This window comes from Boleophthalmus pectinirostris, unplaced genomic scaffold (assembly GCF_026225935.1).
Source record: "Boleophthalmus pectinirostris isolate CB_2022bp ecotype Guang Dong unplaced genomic scaffold, ASM2622593v1 HiC_scaffold_13, whole genome shotgun sequence".
In the NCBI taxonomy this organism is placed as follows: Eukaryota; Metazoa; Chordata; class Actinopteri; order Gobiiformes; family Gobiidae; genus Boleophthalmus; species Boleophthalmus pectinirostris.
In genome coordinates this window covers 30,126,643-30,138,854 of record NW_026571036.1, presented here as the reverse complement: position 1 = coordinate 30,138,854, position 12,212 = coordinate 30,126,643, and positions in this window count along the sequence as shown.

Below are 12,212 nucleotides of genomic sequence, written 5' to 3'. Positions count from 1 at the left end.
GTTTTCTTGTTTTAGTGTGACCAGTTTAATTCTCCTGTTACATCCTCTGTTATTGGAGCCCGTGGGTGGTGTTGGGGTGGCGGATGCTCCAGATTGATTTTATACATGCTCCGTCTGCTGCACCATCAAACCCTCAGGAGACTGAAACCTGTTCTGCAAAACAAGCCCCATGCATCTGCACAAAAGAACATGAGCCCAAACCATAGACTGTGTATATCAATGGACATGACTAACCCGCTAGGAAGTGAGCACAGGGGGGCTTCCGGATCTATCGACTCTGGTTCCAATTGACTTAACACTGAAAAATAGTCACCCCTCTTTGTGTAACTGCTGCACTGAGCCTCGTCATTTTGGTCTTAAAATTTTCGTATTAAAAACCTCTTTATGTTTGGACCAATTTTTCCTAAAACGCCTGATTATGATGATTCTCAATTCTAACTGAGAATGCTTGCGGGTAAAAATGACAACATATTTTATCAGAAGTGCCTTTTGTTTAGATGGTGATGGTGTTTTTGGGGCTTAAAAATTCAAAGATCTGAAACCACCCTCCAGAGTGATATGCTCCGCCGTAGCATTTCCATCTACACTGCCCAAGACGCAAAACTCTGATCTGCTCACGTCGTGTACGCGTTTACGTCACATACATACAGTGCAGTAAACATGTCAGATGGCATGCATACCCAATCAAATTCCACACACTTTTGCATCCCCATATGCACGCAGATTTCCTCCCATTAACGCTTGTCTAAAAGTGGAATAAAAAGTGAAGACGCGACGCCACTTTTGAGTCTTCTATTCAGACCGTCATCAAATAAGCGTAGCCTGAGACTATTTCTGAATCCTTTGGAGCACAGACAAATGACTGGACTCTTTGTGAAGCTGTGACTTTGTAGTTTGGGGCTTTCTTGTCCTCTAACTGCCTCTGTTTTCTAATTTGAATTGGGAACAAGCTCTACACAGAGGGAAGTCAGATTTCAAATTGCATATAAACTTTTTTGGCTTTAAATATAAGAAAAGATATAGCTGGTGTCCCTGGGGATGGCCTGAGAGAGAGCAGACTGAGCATTTGTTGGGTCTTGACAATTCCCATGTCAAAGCTGAAGCAGATCTCACTAAACATGAGTTTGAGGGACTTGCAATGAGGCAACAAGCCCAGGCGGAATTCATATAAAATTCCTATTAAATTTTTTAATCCTGGATTTGGAGCACAAACTGGTCCAGACTCTTCTCAGAATGGATGATTTGACTGAAAATAAGTGGTTACAGATTTCAATTAATCTTTCAAATGTCCATGGAATTGAGCTTCTTTTTCTCAGAAGATGGACAAGCAGAAGTTAACCCGCTCTAAAAGATCCTGATTTTTATTATGTTATTTTGTCTGTATAATATATTCCTATTCCTGATATGGAACTCAACTTCAAATTCGCTTTTATAACCACAAGCCTTGGTGAGCTTCATTTGATTGGAGCTGAATGCTATGGGTGACTCCTTTAGGTTACTTCTTTATACAGTTTATGGCTCTAACTAGTCTGGTGTTTGATCATTTATTGTGAGTTATTTAAAGGTGCATTGTGTAACTTTTCTGGTGGAGGATCTGTCACCTTTTTGTTTTTATGGAGATGTCATCGCTCTGCCTGAAATGTTCCACAATGTGACATTAAACTTGCCTGATTCATCAGCCTGTTTCACTTCATACAAACCGTCTGACCTCGCAGCATTAGGATTCATTCGCTTGACAGTAGGTGGGTACTTTTTTTTCTTTTAACCAATCGCTGCTATTGGGTCGTGATGTATGTAATGCACCACTAACGGGGCTAACTGGTATATTAAGCTTTTCCCAAATCTCATAGGAAGAAGGACAATAACGTCTTTCCCCTTGATAAAATTCTCCAAACATTCTCTTTGTTCCGGCTTTAAATCCTTGATCTCGGGAATCGTTGCCAACACAGAATGTCTGTCTTCATCTACATCCATCTCGACTGCTTTGTTTACTGTTGTGCTGTACACAGACAGGCGCTTGAGTTTAACGTTATGGCTTCACAGCTCTTTACTGATTGACTTAGTCAGTGGAGAGAAATGAAATTGAGCAGAGGCACTAGGTGGCGCAAGCCTGGCTAACATTAAACAGCTCTACTTTACTTTTATTTAATCACAGGTGGTTTTATAGCTCAAAAACCCCTAAAAAATTTTTTTTTTTTTAAAATAGGCATGCTGACTGAGCGGAGTCGCCTCTTCACAGATCTGACCTGTAAGTTGGTCTGGTTTGTGCACCATGAAATAGAAAGGTTTAATGCCATACTGTGAAACATTCCAGACAAACTGACATGGAGAAAAGCATTTGACGGACCCTCCAGCAGAAAAGTTACACAATGCACTTTTAAAAAACAAGCCAAAACATTCATAAAATAATGTTGTGAACAAGATTTTAATTCACCTTCGGCCCAGTTTTGCAGGATAGGTCGCGTTAAGTCCTTAACTTCTTGTGCGTTTCTTTGATGTTCACTTTTATGTAAATTTAATCTATTTTGGGATCAAACTACAAAAAGTATGGCCTTAAGCTAAAAGAACCATCCAGCAGAGCTCTTCTATCCTAAACAGAGACTGAAAAGAGTAAAATCCTCATAGAAAATACTGTCTAGTTGTGGGATCTAAAATTATATTATATCATTTAAGATATTATATAAAATGGTGAAAACTGAGTGGGTAAAAATAATAAGCTCCATTTGTATCTGTACTTTACTTCAGCACATTTTATAGTGGATACTTTTTACTTTTACTTCACTACATTTGAGAGAAGCTATCTGTACTTTCTACTCCACTACATTTTTTAACTGGACTGAAAAGTAACACTATTTTACTTCTATTTTAATTAATTTTTCTGGTAGTATGAGACCTGCTGAAAAGGTTGAGTGGTTTATTTTTTAACACATTTGTACTTTGAGCAAATACAAAAATACAAATAAAAACAGCTAGGGTTGATTTAATATTGATTTAATTGAACATTTTGCACAAATCTGTATCAAAATCTATTACATTTGAAGCTTTATTAGATCCAAACTGCTGTGCAAAATACATTTACTCTTTAATTTCATTTTTAAATTGGTTCTTTAGTACTTTTACTTAAGTAGATTTTTTCATGATATATTTTTACTTTTATTTTAGGTTTGTTTTATTTTGTTTTGGGGGGGATTTTTGCTCTGGTTTCTATACTTGTACTGAAAGGTGCAATGTGTAAGTTTTCCTGTGGAGGGTCCGTCACCTGCTTGTTTGTATGGAGATGGAGCCAGTGGTGTAGTGGGGATTTTTTAAGTGGGGTACACAATTTGTGACTGAACCAGGAGGACTAAGCCAGGACTGAACCAGGACTGAAACAGGTCTAAACCAGGTCTAAACCAGGTCTAAACCAGGTCTAAACCAGGACTAAACTGGGTCTAAATCAGCACTGAACCATGTCTAAACCAGAACTAAACCAGGACTAAACCAGGAGTAAACCAGGACTGAACCAGGTCTAAACCAGGACTAAACCAGAACTAAACCAGGTCTAAACCAGGACTGAACCAGGACTGAACCAGGACTAATCTTGGACTTGAGAGACAGAGACAGAGACAGAGACAGAGAGAGAGAGAGAGAGAGAGAGAGAGAGAGAGAGAGAGAGAGAGAGAGAGAGAGAGAGAGAGAGAGAGAGAGAGAGAGAGAGAGAGGGAGGGAGAGAGAACCCCAAGCCTGTGGAGCAGGTCCTTTTGCCTGTGGTCACCCAAAGGTCTATGCGGGAGCACCTCCGGGCCCGTTCCGACACTCAGCCCTGGTTTAGCCCTGGTTTAGTTCTGGTTTAGTCTTGGTTTAGTCCTGGTTTAGTCCTGTTTTAGTCCTGTTTTAGTCCTGGTCCAGTCCTGGTCCAGTCCTGGTCCAGTCCTGGTCCAGTCCTGGTCCAGTCCTGGTCCAGTCCTGGTCCAGTCCTGGTCCAGTCCTGGTCCTTCATGTCTCAGGTCTCTACAGAATAGTCCTGCACATATCATGAGTCTCTGCAGGTTGTTTTCATTGTTGCCAGTAGCTCCAGTTTGACATTTAAGTTGTAGCTATTTTATATTTGTTATTTTTTATATCTCACGTTGGAAGAAGTGGGCGGACAGCGTACCCCCGTGTACCACGCCCACTACACCCCTGGTCACTGCTCTGTCTGGAATGTTTCACAGTGTGACATTAAACAGCTCCACCTTATTCAATTACAGGTGGTTTTATAGCTCAAAAATAACCAGAAAAACAGGCATTCTGACTGTGAGCGGGGTCGCCTCTCCACAGATCTGACCTGTAACTTGATCTGGTTTGGTCTCCACGAAGATAGTAAGGTTTAATGCCATACTGTGAAACATTCCAGACAAAGCAATAACATTTCCACAGAGAAAAGCATTTGACGAGCCCTCCACCAGAAAAGTTACACAGTGCACCTTTAAGAAACAAAACTGAGTACTTCTTCCGCCACTAATTATTTGTTAGACACTGCGTTCACAAACTTGTCGCATTAATCTTGTGGTTTCGAGTCCTTTTAACTGACAACAATCACGTCTCTGGGGTTGAATAATGGCACCACTTTCTGAAGCTATTGTGAAGAAATATGTCACTTTTATTTATGCTGTCAGAGAAAACATCATGAAGATGGGCTCAGTAATTACAGAGATATTAACTATAAACCAGGTCAACAAATCTGCAAACTGACAGATAAAGGGCCCATTTTACGCTATTGTCTGATTTATGTTAGAATGCTGTTTCCTTATCACAAACAGACCTGGAGTTGTGTTTTGTTTCATTCACACATGTTTAACACACAAACCCTGCACATTTAGGCTGAGTTTTTTTTAAAACTCATTACACCGACATTAGAATCATAGGGATGATGTCAGTCCTGGAAATGCTAATCTCTAATGTTTCCCAAACTTTTTGGGGGGCGAACCCATATTTTAAAAGAGAGAAAGAGAGATAAAAAGTGAGGAGCGGGTGGGTGCACGTAGAAGAAGTCAGGAGCAGGAGGGGTGCACAGAGATTCCGTGCATGGAGAAGAAGTGAGGAGCGGGAGGGGTGCACAGAGAAAAAGTGAGGACCAGGAGGTGAACAGAGAAGAAGTGAGGAGCGGAGAGGTGCACATAGAAGAATTGAGGAGCGAGAAGGTGCATGGAGAAGAAGTGAGGAGCGTGGAGGTGCATGGAGAAGAAATGAGGAGTGAGGAGGTGCATGGAGAGGAAGTAAGGAGCGGGGATGTGTATGGAGAAGAAGTGAAGGTGAGGAGCAGGGAGGTGCACAGAGAAGAAGTGAGGAGGGGGGAGGTACACGGAGAAAATGTTAGAAGCGGGGAGGTGCACTAGAAGCGGGGAGGTGCACACGGACAAAAAGTGAGGAGCCTGGAGGTGCACGCATGGAGAAGGAGTGAGGAGTGGGAGGTCCACAGAGAAGAAGTGAGAAGCAGGGGGAGGTGCACGGAGAAGAAGTGAAGAAGTGAGGAGTGAGAAGGTGCACAGAGGAAAAAGTGAGGAGCGGGGGGTGGGGTGCAAGGCGGGGGTTGCACAGAGAAGAAGTGAGGAGCGGGAAGGTGCACGAAGAAGAAGAGAGGGTGAGGAATGGGGAGGTGCACGGAGAAGAAGTGAGGAGCAGGGAGCTGCGTGGAGAAGTAGTGAGAACTGGGGAAGGGTGCACAAAGATTCCGTGAACAGGGAAGAAGTGAGGAGCGGTGGAAGTGCATGAAGAGATGTATGTATAGTTATACTGCAGACCTACATGCAAATCGTGACAAGGTGACCCCAAAAATCTCTTGCGACCCACCTGAAGATCGCAACCCAGTCTTTGGGAAACAATGATCTACTAAACAAAATCACAAAGATCGACCAGAGCATTTTGAGTTTTTTGAGATGTAGCCAGACTAACAATAAAGAGTTACTCAAACGTGTGAATGAAACAAAATACAACTCCAGGTCTGTTTTTGAGGAGGTAACAACACTGTGACATGGCTTAAAGCTCACAAGAATCCGTTTTGTGTAATGTAGGACCTTTAAGCCGTTCATTTTAACATCTTTTGAATGTTTCTTTCAGTAAAAATATGTATTAGCTGGAGGAACAGAGCTGTGATGTGGAGGAGCAGAGGGAGAGAGCTTCTTTTGTGCAACTGCGGCCACAATGTCGACAGCTTTTCAGTGTGCTACAGGCAAGTACAGGGAGAGAGGGAGAGGAGAAAAAGAGAGCGAGAGAGAGGGAGAAAGGTGGAGGTGGAAGGAGAGAGAGAGCAGATAGAAAGGGGAGAGTGGCAGAGCTTAGGAGAGTGAGAGCAAGCGAGAGGGTAATGGGAGAAGAAAGGAGAGAGACGGGCAAGACTCAGGTGACAGAGAGCGAGAAAGAGAGAGCGGGTGAGGGAAGAGAGTGAAAATAAATGGTGAGATGGGGGTAAGGAAGGGCGAAGGAGAGAGAGAAAGAAATAAGAACTTGTCGAAATAAGTATGAGAGAATAAGAAGTAGAGTTGCTCAGAGGTGTTCATTGGTCGATTCTCTCCTCCTCTGCTCCACATGACACTGACCTGCTCTGATCCCTCGCTCTGTGCCTCATCCTACCCCCCCTCCTCTCTCTCTCTTTCTCTTCTCTCCCTCTCTCTTTCACAGTGGCTTGGGTCAGGCCGATCGATAGACACTGCACTTCCCTGAGTTTGTCCAGAGGTTTAACTGTGAAGAGAGCCAGAGCCAGATGTGTGAGCAGAAAGCAAATCATTCTAACCAGGAAACAGTCAATGCTCGACCTCTGAAGCCGAGCGGGGCTGGGTCTGGTTAGTCTTTGGATGGGAGACCGCGGGGAATACAGGGGCCGCAGTGGGGGGTCGGTGCCTTTGTCGGAAACTGTTGCTGTGTCCTCAGGCGGGATATTTCACCTTGCCTAATACGAATGTGGCAACTGAGTAATACATGCATCATGAATTTTGGACTTCCGGTCATCGTGCAATGAATACTGGGAAGGATTTTCTGAAAAAGTGAGCATCAAGCCGCCATGTTTGATTTCCCAGTGGGATGTGTCTGTTGTCAAAGCCGATCTTTTCAAGTCTTTTGAACCATATCAGTTTTGTTTCTGGTTCTGATATTGTCATATTTTAGTTATGGGATTCGGACATTGTAATTGTGTAGCTGTTGGATGTCCTAACAGTGGAAAACGGCTCGAGAAATAGGCTTCCATAACTGCAAAAGGGAATCAGATGTGTGTGACTGCAAACCTCCATTTAAACTGTTTCCCTTCCCAAAGGAATTGAAAAATAGTGAAAGGTGAAGGCGATGGGCAGGACTGATACACAGGAAGGATGGAAAAGGAAACCTTTGGCTGCAGAAGAAATCATCCCGAGTTTGCAGCAAACATTTTGTATGTGCAGCACCAACAAAGCAAAATCCCGATCCCTCGCTCAACCTTGGTTACGAATTTAAAAAGTCAACACCAAAGCGAAATATGCCAGCTGTTCACAAAAAAACACCTTCCACTTCAAAGTGACCAAAAGGTGATGTTGCTGTAAAGGCACAAGAACAAGAAAGTGTGAGCTCAGCCTGTTTGTCTTTTGTACCTCTCGCTTAACAAACTGGATCCTGCTTTGATGGTGCTCTACGTACAAATTGTTCGCTGAAAACTTGGGATGATTTCTTCGGCAGCTAAAGGTTCCTTTTTGGTCCTTTCACCTTTCACTATTTTTCAGTTCCGTTGGGAAGAGAAACAGTTTGAACGGAGGTTTGCAGTCACACACATCTGATTCCCTTTTGCATTTATAGAGTAAACTAAATAATAAATAACTTCCAAAGCCCATTTCTTGAGCCTTTTTTACACTGTTAGGACATCCAACAACCACACAATTACGATGTCCAAATCACATAACTAAAACATGACAATATCAGAACCAGAAACAAAAGTCATATGGTTCAAAAGACATGAAAAGATCGGCTTTGACAATAGACGCATCCCACTGGGAAATCAAACCTGGCAGTATGATGCTCACTTTTTTGGAAAATCCTTCCCAGTATGCATTGCGCGATGACCGGAAGTCTGAAATTCGTGATGCATGTATTGTTGTTGGTCAGAGGGGTTGAAGGTGTCAGTCTGTCCCAGGACAACTGTGGCTACAATAGTATCTCATCATTCCCTGGGTGTGGAGAATGAATAATGCACTGAATTGTAAAGTGACTTTGAGCATCTGGAAAAGCTCTGTATAAAACAAATGCATTATTATTTTTATTATTATTATTTCCTAGGTGCATATTTGGAGCTGGCATCTTGTCCCTAGTCTGTCCCTTTACTACCACATATTTATCTAGTTTATAGTTTAATAAACATTTCCAAACATAAGATGAACCTTTATTTGTCCCAAAATGGAGAAGAGTTCAAGAAGAGTCCAGGAGAATAAAAGCTTCAGTTTATAATACTTATGACCAGTATAAGTATTTTAAACATGTATTCATAACTTTTGTGTTATGCAAAAAATATATGAACAAAAACTGATAAAAAATATTTGCGACAGAACTAGAACTGTAGCCACAATGTCAGCAGTTTTGTGGACTAACCCACCTCTGTCCATTTCACTCTCTCTCTCCTTGACCAGGCCTGTAATACTCAGACTGTATAGGTCATCTCTCTTCCTGTCTCTCTCTCCCCCTCTCTGTTTCTACTTCTTCCTTTCTGCAATCTCTGCGTCTTCGTCTTCTTCCCCTCTCTGTCTCCCCCTGTCTCTCTCTCTCAGCATCTCTCTCTCTCCATGGCCAGGCCTGTGTTTCTCAGACTGTATGGGCCATCTCTCTCTCTTTCTCTCTCTTTCTCTTCTTCTCTCTCTCTCTGTATCTCCACCATTTCTCCCTTTCTCTCCATGACCATGCCTGTGATTCTCAGGCTGCATAAACCATCTCTCTCTCTCTCTCACTCTCTCTCTCTCTCTCTCTCTCTCTGTCTCGCTCTCTGTCTCCCTCGCTGTCTATCTCTCTGTTTGTCCCTCTGTCTCTCTCTCTCTTTTTCCATGAGCAGCCCCCCCCTGTCTCTTTCTCTCTCTCTCTCTCTCCCCCTCTCGTCTCTTTCTTTCCCCCTCTCTCTTTCTCTTCCCCTCTCTCTGTTTCTCTCTCTCCATGCGTAGGCCTGAGGTGATTCTCAGACTGTATGGGCCATCTCTCTTTCTTTCCCTCTCGTCTCTCTCTGTCTCTCTCCCCCTCTCTTTCTCCCTCTCGTCTCTCTGTCTCTCTCTCAGTGCGCAGGCCTGTGGTGATTCTCAGACTGTAAGGGCCATCTCTCTCTTTCCCTCTCGTCTCTCTCTCTGTGTCTCTCATCTCTCTGTCTCTGTCTCTCTCTCTCTCTCTCTGTGCGCAGGCCTGTGGTGATTCTCAGACTGTATAGGCCGATTCTGTCTCTCTCCCTCTCATCTCTTTGTCTCTCTCTCTCTCTCCAAGCATAGCCCTGTGAAGATTCTCAGACTGTGTAGATCATCCCTTTTTCTCTGTGTCTCTCTCCCTCTCTATGTCTCTCTCTCCGTGCGCAGGCCTGTGGTGATTCTCAGACTGTATAGGCCGATTCTGTCTCTCTCCCTCTCATCTCTTTGTCTCTCTCTCTCTCTCTAGATCATTCCTTTTTCTCTGTGTCTCTCTCCCTCTCTCTGTCTCTCTCTCCGTGCGCTGGGCCTGTGGTGATTCTCAGACTGTATGGCCCAAAATGAGAGTATTGTGTTCGTGTGTGCAGGGCCTTATCGCTCACCCTGCCAATCAGCTCTGTTCCTGTAACACAAAAGAGCTCTGAGATTTAATCTGAGCTCAAATACCACGAAGGGCCGGGGCAGAGATTCTGATTAACCTGGCCATCCCGCCTCCTCCTCTTCGGCTAAAAGAAGATCTACATATGCTAAAGGTGCTCTACCTGATTTTTTGCTCTCTTAAAAATGTGAAAAAGGAGAACAAGTTCATTTCAAAGGTTCCTCAGCCTAAAAATCCAGGTTGTGTGAATGAAACAAAACACAACTCCAGATATATTTGCGATGAGGAAACAAAATTATAACATCTCACTGAGTGATACATTTGCATCACAAAACCATGGTCACCTAAAAAGTCAGACCTCATTATCGCTTGGCACTGTTTTCTTTCTGTTCGTATCACTGCAAATGTATCACTTTTTTGAACACATATTGTTTTGAGAAGAAAAACGCTTTATTTTACTGTCCCCAGCCAACTTGCTGGACTACTTTCGTCAGCACTGAAAACGGCCAGTATCTCGGTTCCCCGGACGCTGTCGGGGTAAGTCAGTGTGGATGCATGACACTGCTCACGGGGATGCCATACAGATTTATGTCAAAAATCCCGAACTATCCCTTTAAATTTGGACTATTCTAAATGTGAATTGTTTTTCTTACTTGAAAAAGTGCTTTTCTTGAATATGACAGTGCTCTAAAGCAACCATTTTTTGGTTAAAAACATTAAAGATTCCACACGAACGTCTTAAGTACAACCAAATTACATCATTTAGATGAAAAGTTGTAATAATTTTCAACTTTTCTACTGGTCAGAAAGCTCAGATTCAAGTCTATCGTGAGTAAGATGATGACAGAGCTTCAGACAGAGCAGAGCGTTCAGTTAGCGTCACACCTCCAGGGAATATGAATGACAGCTGCAAAGTCTCAGTACAAAATAGAATGCCTTAAGTTTTTCTTCTGTCATGTCTAATGCCCCCTTCCTCCCTCTTTCTTTCTTTCTTTCTCTCTCTACCTCCTCCCCTCTCTCTTCTCTCCCTCTCTCTTTTGTTTTCTCTTTCTTTTTCTTATCTCTCTCCCTCCTTCCTCTCTTTAATTCATTCTCACTCTCTACATCTCTCTCTTTCTCCCTTTTTCTCTCTCACCCCCTCTCTCCTTCCTCCTTGCTCTCTCTCTTTCTCTTATGCCTATCTCGTTCTCTTATCTCTCTCTTCTTTTATTTCGCTCCCTCTCTCTCTTTCGCTCTCCACCCTCTATTTCGCTCCCTCTCTTTTGTTCTCTCTCTCCTTATTTCTCTTATCTCTGTCTTCCATCCCCCTCTTACTTTCCCTTTCACTCTCTCCTCTCTCTCTCCCGCTTTCTTTCTCCCACTCTCTCTCCTTCCTCCCTCTTTCTCTCCCTCTTGCTCTATCTTGTTCTCTTATCTCTCTCCCTCCCTCTTGTGTTCTCTCTCTCTATTTCTCATACCCCCTCTCTTTCTTTTTCTCTCCCTCTCCCCTTCACTCTCTTTCCTCTCTCTCTCTCTCTCTTCTCTCTCTTCTCTCTCTCATCTCTTTCCCCCTCTCTCTTGTGTCTCTCTCTATTTCTCATACCCCTCTCTTCTTTTTCTCTCCCTCTCCCCTTCACTCTCTTTCCTCTCCCTCTCTTCCTGCTCTCTTTCTCTCTCTCTACACCCCCCCACTCCTTCTCTCTCTCCTTTTTCCCTCTCTCTCTCCCTCTCTCTCTTATCTCTTTCCCCCTCTCTCTCCCTCCCTCTTGTGTTCTCTGTCTCTATTTCTCATACCCCCCTCTCTCTTTTTCTCTCCCTCTCCCCTTCACTCTCTTTCCTCTCCATCTCTTCCCCCTCTCTTTCTCTCTCTCTACACCCCCCACTCCTTCTCTCTCTTCTCTCTCTCCTTTTCCCCTCTCTCTCTCCCTCTCTCTCTCTCTTCTCTCTCAGTCTCTCTTATCTCTGGGTGTGTTTTAAATTCATTTTCCCCTCGTCTTCTCTAATGCTCGTTTCATTTGGAGCGGGAGACTTGGTTTTGACAGGTCTGCTCTCGTACATGGGCCACTTACACTAACGCACTGCTCGCTTGTCAACACGTTTTAATGACAATCATCTGGGCGCACAATCACAGCTTTTGCCAATTTGGACTCACTTCTTTATATAGAAAGACATAGTGACTATATTAAATGTGCGTATGGCCCTTAGGCTGCTCTAATGGGCAAAACAACAGAGATATCGCCTGAAAAACAACCACACTTTATTTTACTGACACTTTGCAGCTGGTGTCATCGACATTTCCTCGGGGTGTGAAGCTAACTGAAAGCACTACTCTGTTTGTTAGGAGCTCCGTTACTCAAATTAGACTTAAGCCCTATTCGCAAGGGATAAGTACAACCTGAGGACGTCTGGTAATTTGCAAATTAACGCCCCACCTCTGTGCTGCAGCGCATTTGCACGGGATAAATGAAGTCCATAAATTACTCTATTTTAGTGACATTGAC